At 37.9% G+C, this 15,973-nt stretch overlaps 1 protein-coding gene across 1 annotated transcript in view; it reads left to right on the top strand.

Moving 5' to 3' along the window:
• AKT3 (v-akt murine thymoma viral oncogene homolog 3) overlaps positions 1 to 15,973 on the top strand; it is a gene marked incomplete at its 5' end in the record, with an annotated part of 47,784 nt that overhangs the window by 12,784 nt on the left and 19,027 nt on the right. The gene's annotated exons all lie outside the window — the stretch shown is intronic.

Here is a 15,973-nt window from a genome sequence, read left to right on the forward strand (position 1 = left end):
TCCCATCCCATAGATTCCAAGGAAGACTTGCATGCAGATTGTTGCTATCCTGGCAATTTCTGACATGTCCTTGGTGTTTAGTGCAGAGAAATTCAGCAGTTATCCACATTTAAGAATTCCAGAACTATTCTTAGCCTGCTTTGATTCTTTTATGGCTACTTCGAAGAAGTTGCAGATCTACCTGTTTGGCTTGGTACAATGGCCACTTCCCTTGTGTTCCACAGCCAGAATCTGTTCCAGCAACAAGAATAACACAAGGGAGGATACTGTCATCACTGGCATAGACTACAGGTGTCATTGCCAGCTCTTACCCTTTCATTGTCTTCTTGTCAGCAGTCTTCAAAACATTCTCAAAGAGTGCAAATACCCCATTCAGTTGCTTTCATCTGCTTCTCCATCTCTCACTTTTGGAAACGTTAGCTGTCTTCCGTCGAACTTGGCAAGGGATCATTCTGGGTTTTAGACATTTACCGCAAGTTACTTGATCCAGTTTGCCGTTCTGTTCTCTAGCAGTCCCACTCCTCTCCTCCACCTCCCATTATGACTATTTTTGGAGACCCACCCTGTACAAATCTTTCTTGAAGGAAGCTGACTCTTCATTAACCCTGGGAACCACATAACTCATTCCCTTTTACCTCAGAGATAAAGGGTTTAGAGTGAGCAACCTAGACAGGTTACTGATACGGTGTAAGAAGACTCAGCACCTTCATCCACACATTTTTATTTAAAAGGGTGAAGTTAGCAGCATATGGGCACCACTGCAAAAAGGAAACTTTCCCTTCATACTCCCTGCTGCTACAATTGTGTTTACCAGTGCATTGGCTGGATAGTTGCTCACCTGAGGCAACTGTATCTATTTTTATGCCTGGGACAGCTGATTGAGAAGGGACCATCAAGAGACTGGGTCCTCTAGCCTATTATGTGCATGTGTCAGAGAATGAATGCACAAAAATCACTCCTCCTTGCAGTTCACGCCACAGGAATGATTACCAGATGCCAAAGACTTACTGCCTTTTGACAAATTGCAGATCATGACAGCCTAATGTTACAGCTGGACTTTAATCCTGTTACCATGGTGAATTCCTGCTTGTTTGTCCCAGGACAAATGGCAGCATATACTTATGTTTTGCCCCGTCATGGTAAAGTGTAAAGGCAGATACCTTTTAGCCTGTCTTTAGGAGCAAAATATTCTCCAGCTATGTAGAGAAATCCATTCAGCATCTGTCCTTTTAATAATACCCTTGCATCCTCCTCTTTCATCTAGGTCAGTTGTGATGGGTGCATCTCTTCTGCAGGCCTTTTGGTTCAGTTTCCCATGTACTTGTTGTCTGATGGTAGAGGACACTAGGACAGTACACTGTGTAACACACAGGGGTAGCCTGAGGTTGCTGTCTACCTTTTGTATTAGTTCAGTGCTGTGGATTCAGTTCCAAGCAAAAACTTGAGCTTGGTCCTCCAAATGCTTTTTGGACCATTGTTTGAGGCACAGAGTCCTGCTCGCTCTCCATCTTTTTGCAAAAACTAGATTGCACTTGCTTTCCAACAGGAAAACAGGGAAGTAGCTAAGCCAGGGTAAGGTGTATTTCCTCCTTGCATGACATTCTATCAGGTGAAGGTATCCTTCTGAATCCATACAGCATTATTTCCCAAGGTGATTTCAGAATTACTCTTAATAAGAAAATAAACATACCTGTTGCTCTGTTTTCCCCACAGACCGTATGTTTCTGGGATCAAAGTAGTCCTTCCCACCCTCTGTTCAAAACGCTCTTTCATCTCACATTGATGGGGCCTGACCTTTCATATAGGACCCGAGACTGACTGTACTAATATCTGGCAGATCAGAAAAATGCCCCTGCCCATGCACAGAACAAATGGATGGTGAGCCACAGGAAAAAAATGTAATGAGATTGCCAGGCTGGAGCCAATTTTAATCTCTGGAGCTAGACTTACTTTTCTGGACCATCACTGATTTATTGTTCATTGCACCCACCTGGAAGTTTATACCTTCACCAAGCACAGTGTTGTTACAGGGGGTGTGCAGGGCTTTCAGCTAGGTGCTCCACAGGTACATTCCGTTCCTGTTGTCCTCTCCTAGTCCTTCCCTCTTATCCAACACCACTATTCTACAGTATAAAGAAAACTGAAATAGCATTGACTGTGCTTGTCTTACATAGTTATGTGCCAAGCACAGAAGATGGTAGGGTATGAATATGTTCTCCAGGAAGAAAATAGTTGCTACTGTCAAATAGCAGGGCTTGTATACATTTACACTACAGATGTACATTTTGGTCATAGTTATTGAAGAATAGTAAGTAACTTTTTATTTGTGAAATTATATAGTCTTTTGAGAATAATTTGGTTATCTGCTAAGTAGTGAAATTCCTTTATTATTTGTAGTAGAACTAATGCAAGCCTCTTTTTTTTGTGTGTGTAAGTGTACTGGTAGTATTTAATATTTCCCTCTGCTCTAAGAATCTGCGGTATTCCCCATTTAAAAGGTATAAAGTATTTTATAATTTCTCATTCCTTTAGTAGTTTTTCAGGAAGAAGAGACTGTTTCTTAGGAGTCTGTTTTCACTGTTATCCTTCAAAGTAAGCTGTCACATCAGAGATCATTGTGGTGTCAGAGAATAAACATAGATCCAATAAGAAAAAGATGAATTGTGATCCCATTTAGGAAACACAGATGTATTCTTGATTTTTTTCAGAAAAAACCCACAAAATGTTTCTTTTACAGTTTTGTAGTGGCAAAGGCAGGAGAGGACCATATGTCTTTTGCAGACAGTATCACTTGCTTAATAAAGAAAGAATAGAACTGAGAAAGTACTTGTACTTGTAAATATACCTGTGAGACATTGGATTTTGATAGTTTTCAGTTGATCGTCAAGGATCAAAGACCTGCTAATAAATACACAGACCTCTACAGACTTTCTTTAATAGAACGTTCAGGAAATGAAGCTACTTGGGCAGAGAAATAAAAGTTCTAGCAGCTCTGATCATTTATAAGGGTAACTTCTTATAAGATTGCAGTTTCTGGCTCTCTGCATTTCAGTTCAAGTTCTTAGAACTAAGTGCATGGTCTTAGTTACAGTAGGGCAGTCACTGTGGTACTAAATTTTGGTGTCACAGGAGGTACCGGAAACTAATTTTGAAGCTTTAAATCTTTTTAGTAACAGGAGAGAAGATGTTTTGGCTATGAACAAGTCTGTAAGGGACTTAATGGATGATCATTCAAATGACTCGTCATAGATGTAGATTATCAATGATAATTAGGTGTATTCTAATAACAGGGAGTATGGTAGGACCTCATTAAGTTTTACTAGTATAAGATGAATGAATGCGTTCCCTATAAGAACAGTAGTCTTTTATTTAAAAAAAAATATAGCAAGACCATTTCAATTAGTTTATGCAGTTACTATCACTTAAAGTGTGTGACAGTAAATAAAACCAGAGTAGATTCACAGCCTTTGTCCATAGGCATGAGAAGATCTGCATGTCTTATAACTTATTTTAAAATGAGGCCAGTGGAGATGAAGGAAATACTAAGATCAGTTACACAATGCTTTTTTGGCTGGTACTTTTTTTGGTGATCTTTCTTTTAGAAATGGGAGCGAAAGAGATCATGTGTCATCAATTATTTCCCTGAGTTTTATCTCAGAGAAATCAAAGGTAAAACTCCTTTATCAAGAAGCAACTGCTGTCTTTCCTCACTTTTCACTTAATTTCTTACTCAGAGCTTTTCTTTTGGGAAGGATACGACTTTGATGTAGGGATGACCCAAAATCTGGAACTTGGCCATCAAAGTTCAAGTGGCTGAATTTCAGCATGGGGAAGCATGGTACCCTGTACTGCAGGCATGGTTATAGCAAGAAAAAACACTTTACCCATATTTACGGGAATTGAACTTGAATTTTCTAAGAATGTTGTGGTATAATATGTTGTGGTAGAGGCAGAAAAAGCATTTTGTCACTGGTGCAGCCATACATTTATTTCATTCTTTTAACGCTTGCTTGTATTGGATCAGGATATTTGCCAAAGGCAGCCTGGTAAAGTTTTGGACTGAGAATATGATGATCTGCCACATAGCTCGTCTGCTACGAGTTGAAACTAAGTGATATATAGGTAGAGAGGGAACTGCTGACATGCACTGAGACAGGCTAGCATGGAAATTGTTGTTTTCAGTTTTTGCAGGCATCATAGCAGGACAGTGTTTTAAACAGGGATTTTAATGCTGGTAGAAGTCACAATGTTAATGTTACAGAACAGCTTCTTCAGGTGTGGGGAAAAGCATGAGAGTCCTTGTGTGCAGTAGCTACTGATGAAAGTAGTTGACATCATGGGTAAACTGAGGCAGGCCAATTGAGAGAGATCAGCTAAGGTGAGGATGTAAAAAGACCAGCATGTTATACTACCAAGAAAGTGAAGTTGCGTGGGTAATACAGCTGAGGCCTTTTTCTTCTATTCTTTTTCTTTTTCTTTTTTTTAATGGGAGAGAGAAAAGAATTTGAGTAAGATAAGAAGGAGGATAGCAAGGGAGGTTAACAGGAGGTAAAAAGAATTCATGAAATGAATCTAATAATCTCACAGGTAGATCGTTAGGCCAGAAAACACAGCTAAGAGATGAGAAGGTTTTTCTTATGGGGAAAAATGTGGTTGTGGGCAGGAAAGAGAGTTTGGACTAAGGACAATTATGCTATTTTGTTAATTTTCTCTTAATAGAAATAATAGAATGTTTTGCAGAGAGACACAAAAGGCAGGAGAAATTGATGAGGAACTTGAAGAGGAGCTTGCTGGAGAGTTGGTTGTTTAGGACTACAGAGGAACTGAAAAACAGAATAATTTTTGTCATGGCTTATGCAGTTTCCTTTTTATCTCCTTTTCCTTTAAGTTTCATTATAATTTAAAGAGAACTGAACATCAAAGTAATGTGCTTTTTGAAATGTTGTACAACTTTTATATAAATAGTAGGTATGTGCCATTATGTTCAACCTCTAGAACTACTGGGTATAAAAGGTGAAAAGGGAATTTGTGGAAAATGGCACAAATTAAGGGAAAGCAACTGTTAAGATGTTGCTACATGGTATCTGCATTCACAAGGCCTTAAGACCTCCTAGATGAACTTCTAAGAGTTGGAGCAATACTGTAAAGAGACAGTGGAAAAGAAAGTTTATGTTAGGCTCGGTCTTCTGTCATGCTCTAAAGAGCAAGTTCTCACTCATATCTGGTTACCTCTGCTGAGCATTAATGAAGATTGATTGTCGGTGGCTTTTTGGGTTTATTTAGGGGAAGGGGTAGTTCCTGTCATTCTTTTTATTTTCTTCACTTCTGTTAATTCCTTTTTTAGAGAAAGGGTAATGGGACACTCCACCAAATTGTCTGTGTTGATGTAAGTATATTGGTACTCTGGTTCATAGTGGTTTTGTAAAGACTTGAGAGGCCTGTAGAGGTGCTCTAAAAAGACAGAAATAGTTTGATATATGAAATTCTCTTAGAGTGAGGTTCGTGTATTTTTGGAGGGTAAGAGGTAAGTTTGTTTCTCTGGCTTTACATCTTTTCACATTTAAAACTGTATTAAGAAGTGCATTTAAAAGCAGAAATGCTGTGCTGAAGCACAACAGAGTTTCTGGAAACAGGCCCACCATTCAACTTTTGTGCCTTAATGGCAACTTCCAGTTAGTTTGCACCTAGAGGCAGTATTTGCTGTATTGTTAAGGAATTGCATTGCATTTCTACCCTTGGCTTAGTGCCTTTGCTTCTCCAGCATTTCCATGAGCTTTCATACACCCTTGTAATTATGAGAGTCCTTTATTCCTTGTCCTGGGGTAGCTTGGAGAGAAGACATAGGCTGTGACTGTCCAGAACTAGGCTGCTTGTAGCATCTTATCCTGTGCCTCAGGCAACATTGTGCAGACAGACTTAGTCAAGAAGGATGTGTGAACTTGTGTGGATGTATTTCTGGGTTTTGTTCCTCTCTTTGAATATAATCTTTTTAGTGCTGAGCTAATTATGTAGTCTCAGTTTTACTGTTGAGTTGGAGTACCTGATCAACTTTCCAACTGTAAAACAGTTTGAAAATCAAATGTAGCTTACATGCAAGACCCAACAAAATTAGAAGTGTTAAGTACGTTTTGGCAGTTCACTTTTATTATGCCCAGTCCTCAAATGTACCAGCAGACAATCATCTGAATGTTAGTTATTTTTCACATGCTTATGTGATCACACAAAAAGTACATGCTAAAAAGAAGCAGATGGTGACAGATGGGGAAGGTTGAATAAGGTGGTTTTGGAAACCTAGAAAAATGCACTTCTGTAATAGTGTAAAAATAAAAAGTCTTTGATCGCCAAGTTAGAATGAACAAAATAGAGTGCTCCCCACCCCCGAACCCACCCAAAAAACTTTACTGATAAAAAGAAATGGAACCTATGAGTGTTCAATGTATATTTAGGAAAGTATGTTATATGGTGTTGTTTTGTCCAAGGATAGAACATTAGTTTTTATCAGCCAGAGACCTGGAAAGGTGGTAGTTGTATTCTTTCTTCCTTTTAAAATTATGCATTCAAGTCAATTATTTTCCTTCCTAAAGAATGCTGTCAAAAGGATCATTCTTTAATGTCACATATCGGTAGTGTTGCAGGTTGTGATAATATTTTTCTTCTGATGTCACAAGAAAGATTTTAACCCTCTTATTACAATAGTAAATAAATTATATATAATAAATAGTAAATAATATACCCATATGACTAGAGCTAATCTGTAACAGGCAGCATTACCTCTTTGTCATTTAGGTAAATGTAAAGCTAAGTAAATAGAGAAGGTATAATCAACAAAAAAAAAAAATACTGTGTTTTGTGTATGGACCACCTCATCCAAGGACCTACCCTACCATGTGGATTGAAGATTTGTTTGTTTGTTTGCATTAGTTTAACGGAGTCTTAACATTCTTAACATCTATCATGCTATATAAACAAAAAAGTTTTTTTTTTTAAATCAATTATGAGATGTATTTTATTCCATAAAATAAAAAATATCTCACCTGATGACTATTTAATTGCTAAATCTTCTACCAACAATGATGCCGTAATTATTTTTTCTTTTTATATTCAAGTAGGTCTTTGTCTTAATCTATACTATGAGACATTACTGTTTCCTGGTGAGGCAGAATGCTTTGCTTTTGGTTGTTGGCTTTTGCTTAAAACCAAAAAGCCCCAACTTCTGATAACATACTAATTTTCCTGAAAGTGTAGTTAGTTTGCTCAGTACCCAAACACTGTATTTGTGATGTTGTGCTTTGCTTAACTAATTTTCCTTTGGCTTCAAAAAGATAGTTCAAGTTTATTTACTCTCTGTTTACTTAGATGCTTCATGCATAGTCTGATTCTTAGCAGAAGCACAATAGAATTTGTTTTACCTGTGGAAATGCGGTTTAGTGTTGGCGAGTGCTCTTGAACAGCTGTCTGTTGTATATTTGGCTACATTTTATTTCTGGGTGAGGACCAGTGGGGGGTGTGAGGAGGAATATCATCTATGCCTGAAAATATTTTTCGCTTTTGATTTATGGGACATTCACAATATGGAATTTTTCTCTTTATACTAGAATTCTAAGTACCAAATTACTTTTTTACGTTGAAAGGTAATGGAAATACAAAAAGTTGTTTTACCTTGAAATGCTAGCACCTCATGAAAATTCAAATGTGGTCTTTTTTCTGTTTTGTTATCACTTATTATATTTTAGTGTACTACACTGTGTCATCTTATGCTCCTAAGTCATCGAAAATGCTAGTGATTTGAATTCAGGCATTTTTGTCAGCTTGGCATTGCCAGCGGGGCCCTGAATTGAACATGATGGAATGTGGACAAGGCAGAGCATCCAGAGCAGAACATCATTTATTGGCAATAACCAGTATCGAGACCAAAAGATGGGGAGCATTTAGATGGGGGTATGAAAGCATTGCTCAGTTACACATACAGAAGAGTTGCTGTAACAACAGATAAATTAGCACAAGAGTTAGGCTTTCTCCTGAAGCCAGATAACCCATGATGTAACAAGAATTTGAATTTTCATGCAATCTGGTTGATCTCATCAGACACAAAAACTAATTGTCCACATGCACTATCAGACTTCTCAAGGGGAAAGATGTAACAAATATGCAAAAATAATAAAACAAACAAAAGACTAGGAAACCGATTCGCTCTACACTGCCCATAAATAAACTGTTGTATTCAAACCAGAACTTTAAAGCAGAGCAATTTTCTGATAAAACACACATTTTTTTGTAAAACAAATAAGTATGACAATTCTTACAAAGGCTGTCTCAATAACATGCTCGAAGCTTTTTTTCATTCATTTTCATTTAATCAATGCAAACATTAATTCCATCTCAGCAAAAGCCTTTAGTTTTTCCGAGAGTAATGAAGCGTAAACAAAAGCTGAACAAATGCTGTTTAACATCAGTAAAAATTCAAAATCGTTTCAGGAAGAATGAGCAACCAGAAAGAAATATCACAGCACTATCATTATTTATTACTTCTTATACATCTTGCATCTTATGGCAGTGTATGTTATGGAGACTACTGCTAGTGCAGTGATAATTAATACAGATATGAAGCAGGTCTGCAGTTTTTCTTCCAATGGTAGAGTTGGTAGAGTTATGAGAGAAAAGTGCCATCTTTCTGTAGACTGAAATCATCTTTTACTTGCCACCTTTTATGGAAAGTGTCTGTTCATTCTAGAACAGTTATTTTAGCTTTCTGTTGGTTTATTGTTGTTGTTGTCCATGGAATAGATTTTACTTTTGAGGCTTTTTTTTTAATGTGATGTGGTTGTTTTCTTGTGTTTTATTTTGTTTTGGTTTGTCTTTTTGGTGGGTTTTTGTTTTTGTTTTGATTGCCAGGGTTGCCATTGACTTCTTACAGTCCTTTGTTAGAATACTCTTTTCATGTGCAGTAGCTTCCACTGAACTCAGAGACCCTTGGTTAAACACATTAATTAGTATTGCATGCTCTGTACTCTAGGAGGCTTTGCTTAATTGACATTTATACCAGGATGTACCATTTCTGATGCAGCACAATATGTGCCAGCAAAGGAAAAAAATTCTAGTTTGCTTTTTTTTTTTAAGGTTACATAACAAAAAGCTAGGTAAGATGAGGGAAATATCTAGTACAAAAATTTATTAGCAAGGTAGCCTACATTAGGACTAGAAGTAAAACAGCAGTGCAAGCCAGATACAAAATGGAGAAAAACTACCTGCAAAAATTAGAGCATTAGAAAATTAGAGCAGTAATAGAAAACTTTCTTCCTTGACTTAATTCTCAGGTGTCCATTTCCCAGGATATGTATAACCCAGACATTTGGTCTTTTCAGCTCTCTATAATAAAAGCAATGAGTATTCATTCAAGTGGTTTTTTACTATTGACACAGCAATACCTTCACTGTTCATGCCAAGATACAGTTGTAATAACTAAATTTGTGTAATACTTGGCAAACATACCTTTCTGCAGGAAGGATTTTCATACATTTGGATAAAAATCTGTTTCTATAAAGAAATGTGTATTACCTTTGTTCATTAGTGTTACATTATAAACTTTATCATTGTTGTAGTTGTTACCACAATTGATACAAAGTTCTAGCAAAAATACTTTTTAACTTCTGTTGAATAATACGTGGGTGAATATTTGTTAGCAGACCAACAACTGTAGCAATAAAAATGTGTGAAGGGTTACCAGGAATGCTTAAGGAACATACACTCCACCTGAACTGTAAGGTTAATTGAAAACAGTTTTTTCCCCTTAAATTAACAGTACATTGGTGTATCCAAGTTCTCAGTTTTCTTTCACAACATAGGTGTGCAGACAGTTTGTTTAGATGTTTAAATATTTTCCCATCTGTTCTGTCAAAATTATTGATTGAGCAACAAGCTATTTGTAATGTCCTATCAGAAAGTCTGTATCTAATATATTAAGATAAATCATAACTAGGTCAAAAATGCAATTGCTTTTCCAGTAAGTTGTCTTGGTTATCTAGTACAAAGTATGAAACCAATATTTTGATATTGTTCCTTTAAAGATAAAACCCAATGCTGAAAACCCGTTGTAGAAGGCTGACAATGAATTATATGCAGCCTTTCATGCTCAAGGTTATTGCTAAATTTGTCTGTGTTCACAGAGTCCAGAAGTTACAGCAGCTAACTACCATTTAGAGGTGTGTGGGAAGTACATTTCTTGGTTGTGTGAATTTCTGCTGTGTAACAAAAGAGACTGCTCATCAGGGATGTTTTGTTTCAAGACAATGCAGTAAAAACAGAATTAAGGGATTTTCTACATTCAGCTCAGTTTGTGTCCAAGGCACTCAGACCTTGTCCAGCTTTCTGTGATTAGTGAAGTATCAGAGAATCCTAGTTTCACTGAAGGCAAGGGGAAATATATCATTAACTTAAGATGGTCACAGACCTCATCTGTTATACTGCTGGCTAACCTCCTGAAAAATTCTATTTTCACAGAATCTTGTAAAAGCGTTGCATGTGTTTGTATGAACTTCTGTTTGGCTGACTCATTTAATCGCTGGCTTCCTAAGTCTCTGCCCCAAGCCCTTGTGCATAAGAGTTTGCAGATGTGTCTGAGGCTGCTGCCTCCCAAAAAACTTTCAGCTCTAGCTACTAAAGAAATAGATAATAAAAGATATATTTTCACTGGTTTTTACAATAAAAATTAAATAGACATCAAATTCAGTGAACTGAATGCTAGGCTCTTAAAGGAGTGACATACCTAAAGCAGACAACATCTGGAAATATATTGGCTGATAAACCTAGACGTTAAAATCTCCAACCACTGGTGAAGTAGAGAAGGAAGTCTTTTTAATGGATTTTGTGTTCTGGGAAAGAGAAAACTTCCCATGGTACTAACGATTTTTATTGATGTTTTTGAGTCCAAGACACTGGACTTTTCAGCAGTGGGGAATAGTATTAGATGATTGCTCTTTTTGTCAATAAATGCAAATACAAGAATATTTTTCTTTTCTAATCTGTAGTTGTCAGCAAAATGAATTGTTACATGTGAGGGGCAAACACAATTGAATTACTGCAATCTTAGCAGCCCTATAGTGTGTTTGTATTGTCTCAGTCATTACAAAGGCAAAGTTCATGCTGTGAACAGAATTTTTTATTTTGTACATAGGGCTTGATGGTCTTTGCTCTGTGTATGAAGCAGTACCTCATCGTATACTTGGTCATTGCCAATAATACTCTCCAGAAACTCCAAAGTGTGCAGAGACAGTGGAGTCACTGGAGAATACTTTCTTTTCCCTTGTTACAGTTGGCTATTCCTGCTTTCTCAGTAAATTTAAAAAAGAGTTGAGTTGCCTTTTGACCTCAAAACAACTGAAAGTTTTAAGGTAAATAAATAGCTTTCCCTTAGCTGAAACTATAATATTGTCTAGTGCCTCAAAAACATCCATGAAAGCACTGAAGTACCTGCATATGCCTGGAAGCAGATGTCTGGCTAATGTTTCTTGTTTGTTAGAAAGTGTGTAGTTACTTAACCTCTTGCGTATTTATCTAAGACTGGAAAAATTCAAACTTCAGTAGCACCTCTGCAGCGCTTTTAAAAGCATCTGCATAAACCCAGGCTGAGTCCTTGTACTGCAGGTGTAGGTGTAAGCTTTAGAGGAGCATCAACGCCTGTAAAAACTGCAGTGGTTTCAGTGCAGCAATGAGCTTATGCCCACTTTGGAACCCTGTTACACTGCTGGAGTGCTTTAGAGAAGCACAGGTTGGGACGAGAATCAGGCCCTTAATTTTCCCGTTAAGTGAGCACGGCTGTTGCAGCTGTCTGTGTGTGCAGGGGGAACTGGCAGAGTCAGGTAACTTCTGTGGTGTAACTTTGGGGCAGTGTGACAAGCATTTATTTGTGCAGCAATGCCACATCCGATGCTGCCTGCCCTGGTGTTCTCACTTGTGCTACTGCAAATGTTCCCAGGGCAACTGAGTGGCTTAGGTCAGAAAACTTGATTCAGGTGAAGAAAAACCCAGGGTGAAACTTTTTTTCCTTTCTTTCGTAGTACTGGTCTACTCTGTGGTGTAGTGTGTTGCGTAGTTTTGGCAAGGTAAGAGAAGCTGGGTGAGGGAACAGAAACAGGAGTGTGAGTTAGGCTGGCAGTGCCTCTGAAAGAACCAGTTGTTGAACTACAGCCCTAAAAACAAATGGAGTAAGATTCCCTCAAGTAATAAAAATCATGGTCACTTTTTGAGTTTTGTTCCCCATAATCTATGGTATCATCCAGACTGAACTGCAGTCAGCTCACCTCCTGCTTTACTCAACACCGAGAAGACACTTGGGCACAGTGATGATGTGAGGTGTAAAATAGGGATGAGTGACTGTGAATGTTACCAATCCCTCCTAAAAAAGAGAGATCTCCTCTCATCTCCTAAAACCTTACCTAGATCTTGACAAGCTGGCTTGGGATTTTGGTACCTCACGTATGTGAGGCAGATGAAGGAAGGCAAGTCATGTATCTGAATGATCTGCCTATTTAAACAAGTTTTGTGGAAGGAAGCACGTAACTTCATCCTCATGAAAATGCACCTGACTGGAGTGTGTACTCAGTGTAGCTGCTCTTTCTGTAGCTTATGAGTTACATGTGATCCCTCCGTGTGATACCCCTACAAAATATTAATGTATTACTTTATAACAGATAGCGGAGTGGGTGAGCTTGTGCCCTTTACAATGGTTTTGGTGTGCCTGTGCCTTTCCTGCTGTGACCTTGAAGGGATGGGCTTGTTAGGACAGTGTATTCGCTTAAGGACAGATTTGTGGGTCCTTGGCGGGGAGGGTGGGGGGGAAGAATTGGCTGGAGGTGATGGAGGCAGTTTTTAAAGGGCAGTGTACAAAGTCCATGAGATCAAACTTTCCACTGTGCCTGTGCCTGGCCAGGTGCTTAGGCTGGTACCCCACATATACAAGGATACCCCACAAATACTGGAGGGACAGCAGTATCAGTCCCCGCAGCCAAAAGAGGTATTTCTAAAAGCAGGTATTTACCTCATGGTAGGGAAAAGGTTGAATTATTCATAGGGACAAAGCCTGCAGGTGTGTGTCATGTTCATTTTAGCACTGAGCTGAAGCTTTCTTGACCTATGTTCAGTGTAATTAAAAGCAAATCCCTCAAATCTAAGAACTGTTTGGAAAGGATTCTGTAATGCTAGGGCAGCCTGTATAGACATGTTCTCATGCCTGCCCTAATTGTATGGATTTGGTTGTAGGAGCTGCTGGACTCCAGCATTTCCATTGATTTGTCACAGTCTACAAATCCTGGAGTTTCTTAACACCATGAGGAGTAGAAATGACTTGAAGAAAATAATTGTGCGTATTTACTGTGACTGCATTATGCACAATTTTATTGCATTTATATTAAAATAAGTTGAGATGTATTTTTCTTTTTTTACACTGCTTTCAGGCTGTTTCCCTTTTGCCTAAATGAAACCCTTTTGATGCTTTTGCTTGTCTGGCTGGCTGTAAACCAGGTATTTAAACAAAAGTAAAGAGTTGCCAGTTTTGCCAGCTGGGGATGAGAACCCGGCTGGTGATACGCGGGTTCGGGAGGCAGTTAATCCAGCTTTTATGCTTTTTTATGATTTTATGTAAAAAGAGGTTAAAAATCACATTTGGCTCTTTCTTTGTACCACTGTTTTGTTGCTGTTGTGGGAATGCAGCAAAAGGTTGCTCATACTTTTTATTATTATTAGGTAAAGTCCTGCATAAATTAGGTAAAGCCCCAGATACAGTTTGCTTTAGCTGTTGGCCATGTGATTTGCCTTGTTCAGAGAATGATATGTTTTATCTTCCTGTTGCCTTCTTTTATAAATCACACATGCAAACCAAACCTCAACTTACTTGTAAAAAGAATCTACCACTGCCTCGCAATTTTATATATTTTACTAGCTTCAAAAGAAAAGAGTAGCTAACTGTACAAATAGGAGAAATAGTAACAGTAGAAAAATATATAATGCTTTTATTTTGTGGCAGAAGAAATGGTGATTTAAAGACAAGCATCACAGATTTCGTATATAGTTTTCCAGCAAATAGCTCACAATATGCTCAAACTCAAAAACCATTTAAATAATTTTAAAATGCAGGAGATATTTTAGTTAGTTTTGTCGTATGTACTTATTCAGATAATTTGTTGTGTTTTACACTTTCCAAAATTTCACCTTCTATTTGGAAATATCAATGATGTAACGAGTCTGTGTATTTTGGCACAGTTGTAAATAGTATGTGTTAACGTGTTAATATTTATGATTTTTTAATCTTACATACACAAGGGGCATTTGTAATAGACTTCTTTTCATCATGTTTCTACTACTGATCCTTAAGGGCAGCGAAAACTAGGAATAGGAATGCGTGAATTACTGTGGGATTGTCAAAATTGCCGTACTGGATCAGATTGAGTTTTGTTTCTGCTAATAGCATGTACCAGATACTTCAGAGCAGGCTTGGATTTACTAGGGGAGGAAAAGGAGAGGCGGATGAATGAGCTCGACACCCCTGGTTAGGACTGACTAGGGCAGTGCATGTGTCCTGTGATGTGGTCACGGCCACTTAGTGTCCCCAGATGGGTGAGCACTGTGTCTGCCCTTGCTTCAGAGGAATTTGTTGCAAGTCATCTTACACTTTTTGGACAATCACAAGATAATGTACTCATGGCAAAAGTTTATTTCACTACTATCTATCTAAATGACTGTTCGTGTGTGTCTACTTACAGTTTGAATCTGGATGAGCTCTTTGTGGTGGTGATTGTATGTGTCTGTGTGTTGTAAAAAGTATTTTGTTTTCTGTGGATCAGTTTGTTGTTTTTTTTTAATCAGTCGTATGTACTGCCTTTCAGAATCTGCCTTTTAAAATATAATCCAACTCTAGTAGTTGCATTTCTTTGTTCTAATTGTTTGTTATTTAAGTCTTAGTTTCTTGTTTAAGGTTTTTATCTCTTAGAACTTTCTGCAGCAAATATTGGCAGTTTGGTACATACAGTTGTAGTGCCTCCTGTATTACCATCTATTAACTTCTAACTATTGCACCTTGTTGGAATGCAAGGGTATGCTCTTCTAGAAATTCACAGAAATTGGAATTATATATGTATATGTTCAGTAGCCTTCAGTTTCCTTACTGCTTACAGTTTCATTATGGCTGTATGCTGCTGTTAGGTTGTCTCCATTTCTGCAGTTTAATAAGAAGGTGTATTAAGATCAAGACACACTGCTTAGATTCCTTATTCCAATTCTCTGGGGCTGCTGGGAGAAGAGCTGTGAAGTAGGTTGTTTTTAGGTACACAACATTGGAGGCATTATGTTAACAAATTATATACGTTACCATATTTCTGTGAACGTATAATATCATATAAACAGAGTATCATAGTAAACATAGTAGCATATAAATGTCATATTTCTTTGCATTAGCACAGTTAAGCTGTTTGGACTGCTTCATGGAACATAATGAAACTGTCAGGAGAAATGCATTGAGGACTTTTAGTATAAACAAATATCATAAAGAAGCTAAGCTTGTCTTAGTAGAATTATGGTGTTTCTACATCTAAGGCTTTATTCTTGTGGGTGAGGTAAGGAGAGAGGAAGTGACTGAACAAGGAGATGCTTCACTTCTCCCAGAAGAATGGTAACCGAGGCGCTGGTGCCCGTAGATAGTGTCTCTTCCTAAAGCTGTGTACACTATAAACGGGGTGGTAGAGGACATAGGCAAGGGGAAAATGCAGTCATGATCATTTTGAATAGGTCATTTTCAATTTTTTATTTTGCTTCTGGCAGTACAGTCCCCAGTATGCGTGGAATTTCAGTGAGCTCAGGTGTGTGAGTCAGTACTGCAGTTGCATGTATTGAGCCAGGTTCTGGGTGTCCTTGTAGAACACTGTGAAAATAAAGCCTTGGAAACATATTAATATAAAGGTGCCTCAAATAGACTGAAACGATGATG

Source organism: Phaethon lepturus, unplaced genomic scaffold, assembly GCF_000687285.1.
Source record: "Phaethon lepturus isolate BGI_N335 unplaced genomic scaffold, ASM68728v1 scaffold17326, whole genome shotgun sequence".
NCBI classification, from domain to species: Eukaryota; Metazoa; Chordata; class Aves; order Phaethontiformes; family Phaethontidae; genus Phaethon; species Phaethon lepturus.